We start from the raw sequence: 4,720 nt of genomic DNA, 5'->3' as shown, positions 1-4,720 counted from the left end.
AGCTTGGTATGCATGAGATCGGATTCTTCAAACAAGTCTAGAAGGTAAAGCCTTGTGTAGATAGATTAATCACCCTTTCTCTCTCTATTTTCGAAATATAGATAATTAAAAAAAAAAATATTATTATATATATATCTATTAGAGATTTATTAGGAAGAAATTCAAACAGGACTTGGTGGCTACAACCATTAAGGCTTGCTTCATAAGAATTCTATAGGTAAAGGATTAGAACAGGACTTGGTGACTACAACCATTAAAGCTTGCTTCACAAATAATCCTAGGGTATAGGTCAAAAAGAAGTGAACAGGACTTGGTGGCAACCACCATTAAGGCTTGATTCATGGAAGCCTGTCCAATCTTGATCAATGATCTTGCTAATATAAGCAGACTTTGACTAAGAGAGAAAATTAGTAGAGAGAGAGGATATAAATTAATGTTTACCTGCAGGTCAAGATACTTGTTTGAAAGTCCTTGCATCCTGTGATCGATACCCCCAAGGTAAAGCCTACACTTTTATTTATGCTAAGAAATGAGGTTGGTAGAGGGGAATGTCAGACAAGATTTGCTAAGTTGTTGGCTAGATGAATTTGGTTGCTAAGCAAGATTTTCTAGGATTTTGATAGATTAAAGAGAAGATTCAAAGTTATAATTTGTGATTGGAACTCCATTGATATCTATTTACTATTCTAATGAAGTTTTCATACCTAACTGCTGTTATGAATTGTTTAGCCATGTGTGAGTAGTTCCATTGTTAGATTTTAGGGTTTAAATAGGTTAGGAGGGATTATCCTCAACTATAGATTGCTGAGCTGTGGTAATTGTCATTAAGATTGTTCATTAAAGCATGTCTCTAGATTAGCTACCTAGAACTTGCCCTAGGATTGATAGATAAAAGCGAGAGCAGCATTCTCATCGTGAAAACATTCTAACTGAGCTAAGTTTCTTGCTATGAGTAAGGCGAGAGCTGATCTAGTGAGTTTAGTAAGCTATCATTCAATCCGCGCATAAAGCTTAACTAGAAGCGCGTCGATCAAAATCATTATTGAATAATCGATCGACGGAGCGAAAGGTGAATCGATCGATATCCCTATAGGATCATCGATCGACACTTTCTAATTGATCGACATACAATAGTAGAGATCATTAGATCTAGTTAATAGACAAGTCTAAACATGCTAAAGCTGATAGACTTGTTGACTAAGTAGTTGAGCTTTACATTATCATGCATGCAACTCATTAGGCATCTATAGGATTATAATCCCAAGTTTCCTGAATAAAAACCCTAAGTCTAATTATTTCCTTTCTAAGCACCAAAACCCTCAACCAATCTATTGAACAAACACTTGTTCAATATAAAACTGCAGTTTACATTTAAATCTCTAAAACCATCTAGCTTAACAAATCATATTAGATTTCTTAGGTTCCCAAGCTCCATGTAAATTCAATCCCTAAGTACTACAACTCGACCTCTTATTTGAGAGAGTATAAATCACTCCTAAGGGTAATTTGAGTGGTATTGTCCATCAACCTGCGGCCGTAGCCAACCTACGGCCGTAGCCAACCTACGGCCGTAGCCAAACCTGCGGCCGTAGCCAACCTGTGGCCGTAGCCAAACTTGCGGCCGAAGCCAAACCTGTGACCCGTCGGTCCATTACAGCACGTAGCCAAACCTGTGGCCGTAGCCAAACCTGCGGCCGAAGCCAAACCTGTGGCCGAAGCCAAACCTGCAGCCGAAGCCAACCTGCGACCCGAAGGTCCATAACGGCCGAAGCCAACATACACGGCCCGAAGGCAAAAAAACATACTTTACTTAATTAAATCATATTCATCAAATCATGTACTTTCCATAAATTACTTCAATTCTCAATCGGTTCCTATAACATTTCCAACCTAACATTCTAATTCTGGTCGAATCAAAACAACATATTTCACATAAATATCTCAATTAAACATGACATCATTTCATGCAATCTAGTATGCAATTATCCTATGAACGCATGAACATTCTTCGATCCTTGAGAACCAGCTCGAAGAACGAAGAACGAACTTTCCATAAACGATTCCTCTAACGCATAATTATCATTCTAACAAACCAACTATAATAAATATACTAGTTATTAAGTTGCCACGAATCACGCCCTCACCTTGGCTGAATCTCTAGGATTCAAAGACTCTGAACTTCCTTGCGTTTTCTGGTAAAGAACTCTTTAGCTCCTCCTCATTCGATCCCTCTTCTCAATCTTCTCTCTCTACAAACTCGTTCTTGCTCTGACTTCTCTCTAAATCTAGTTTTCTTGGTTGTCTTGAAATGAGAGCTGGAGGTCTCTTTTTATACTAGTTTCTGAACTTGTTCACCAAGCCGGACATTTAGTGTCATTTCCTTATTTGTCATGGTCAAAGACTTCATCACCATGCCGGTCACTTAATGCCATTTTCCTTATTTGGCTTGGTCAAAGATCACCATCAATGGCTTGACTTGATATCTTCGATTCTTTCATTAGTTGATTCCCACATATCCGACCTTACTTTTGTATTATCCCGCAATGATGGCTAGTCAAACTTTCCTTACTTCAAACTCGCATTGTCCAACAGCCTAACATTCCTTAATTGGTCTTGCATTCTTTATCTTGCCTTACATATGCTCTAAACGTTCCATGATCAGTTTATCATCGCTCCGCCAGTTCCGAATTTATTCCATGTGCTCACTTAGGATCCCACACATAGTCAAGATATGTTCTTACAAGTGTTTCCACACTTAGAAAAGCACTCTCCTTGTAGCATAAAACCTCTTGCGATTTATTTCCTTCAAATTTAAAAATACTTCGGGAGCGAGTCGTTACAGAGAGCCTTCTTGTCAACAGTAGGAGTAGTGTGCAACATGCAAACCAACCAGTTGTGCCTGACGCTCATAGACCCCCATGTCTACTATGAACCTATTCCAGTCATGAAGCCACAGACGTCCTCCAGAAGAATTGATGATCCAGGATTCATTGCAGCATGCCACTGTGGAGTTGAGTACGAGACATAATACTCTGCGTCGATCGAAACTCACACCGCAACATCGATCGATAGTTGATTTTAGAGAATAAAGTAGGTATTGAGAGATTAAAGGTAGATTAGAGAAGGTTAATGGGAGATTTGTAGAGAGATTAGGTAGTAAACATGTTTAAGAGTATTTAAGAACCATTATGAACAAGAGAGAGAGTCTAGAGAGATAATCCCAAAATTCTTAATTATTAATCTGATCAGAGTTTACAATATATATGAGGAGGCAACACTAGGATGAGGGTTTCATAAAGAGGCATTATTACAAGAGATAAGGTTTGCTTTAATTCAAACCATCCAATGAGCTTTTTCCTTGTGCATAAAGCTCATTTTGCTTTATCCAGCTCTTCTCCAGCTTGTCACACGCGCCTCCTCTTCCCTTGCAACGGTATGATGCCTTAGCTAATGGAATAGGGCTTCTCTTCTTCATCCAAAGTTACTCGGGAACTAGTATAACTAGTATACTAGTATAACTAGGGTAACTTTGGTTTAACCTTTGCAAGTTACTCGGGTAACTAGTATTACTACGCCATGTACGGCCTCTTCATCATACTCAACTCCTCATGTCTTTCTCTTCTCATATATTGATCTCATCTCAACACTCCCCCTCAAGCTTAGCTTTGTGAAAGTCTAAGCTTGGATAGCCATGAGATCTTCCTCATTAAAAATCTCACCAAGGAAAACCCATTGGGACAAAACCTTGATGAGGGAAAAAGAGTAAAGACCTCATGACTTAGGGGATCAGCTCCTTCTACTCCCAAGATCTATGAGTCCCGATCTAATGTGAATGGACTCCATAGTCTTTTGTCTTGCTGCCTTGGTGAACACATCTGCCAACTGATCTTCACTTCTTGTATAACATGGCAAGATCACTCCCAAGACTATCATCTGCCTCACCTTGTGGCAGTCTACTTCAATGTGTTTTGTCCTCTCATGAAACACTGAGTTTGTAGCAATGTGAATAGCCGCCTGATTGTCACAATGCGTAGTCATTGGTGTTGCTTGCTCAATCTCCAAGTGCCTAAGGATCCCTTTGATCCAAACCAACTCGTTGGTAAGCTTCAGCATAGCTCTATACTCAGCTTCAGCACTAGAGGAAAGTGCAGTAGCCTGTTGTAGACCTTCTGTCTGCTCTATCACCAGCCCAATCAGCATCACAATAACCCAGAACTTCAGTGCTTTTATTGCAGCTCATCCATATACCAAACTCTTGAGTTCCATTCAGGTACATGAGAACCCTCTCTACCATGCGCCAGTGATACTCTTTTGGAGCTTGCATATGCTGGCTCACTTGATTCACAGCAAAACAAATGTCTGGCCTAGTGATGGTCAAGTATATCAGCTTCCCCACAAGCTTCCTACACAGCTTTGGATCATGGAACAGCTTGATGTCTTCAATCTCCCCCTCACGTGGAACCTTGTACCCATCCTCCATGGGCATCTTGGCTGTTCTTCCTCCATACGCACCAGCATCCTTCAAGAGATCCAATGCATACTTCCTTTGAGAGACAAATAACCCTTCCTTAGATCTGCATAGCTCAATCCCAAGAAAGTACTTCATCTCTCCCAAATCCTTTATATCAAATACTGATTTCAGAAACTCCTTGGTGGCTCGGATTCCTTCCTTATCACTGCCTGTTATGATGATGTCATCCACATACACAAGCAAAACAAT

At 40.0% G+C, this 4,720-nt stretch overlaps 1 pseudogene; it reads right to left on the bottom strand.

Annotated features, from left to right (window-relative positions):
* The window catches only part of LOC106344639, a 25,547-nt pseudogene that overhangs the window by 19,542 nt on the left and 1,285 nt on the right, over positions 1 to 4,720 (bottom strand).

Source organism: Brassica oleracea, chromosome C5 (genome assembly GCF_000695525.1).
Source record: "Brassica oleracea var. oleracea cultivar TO1000 chromosome C5, BOL, whole genome shotgun sequence".
In the NCBI taxonomy this organism is placed as follows: domain Eukaryota; kingdom Viridiplantae; phylum Streptophyta; class Magnoliopsida; order Brassicales; family Brassicaceae; genus Brassica; species Brassica oleracea.
This window is presented reverse-complemented; position numbering and strand designations above follow the sequence as displayed.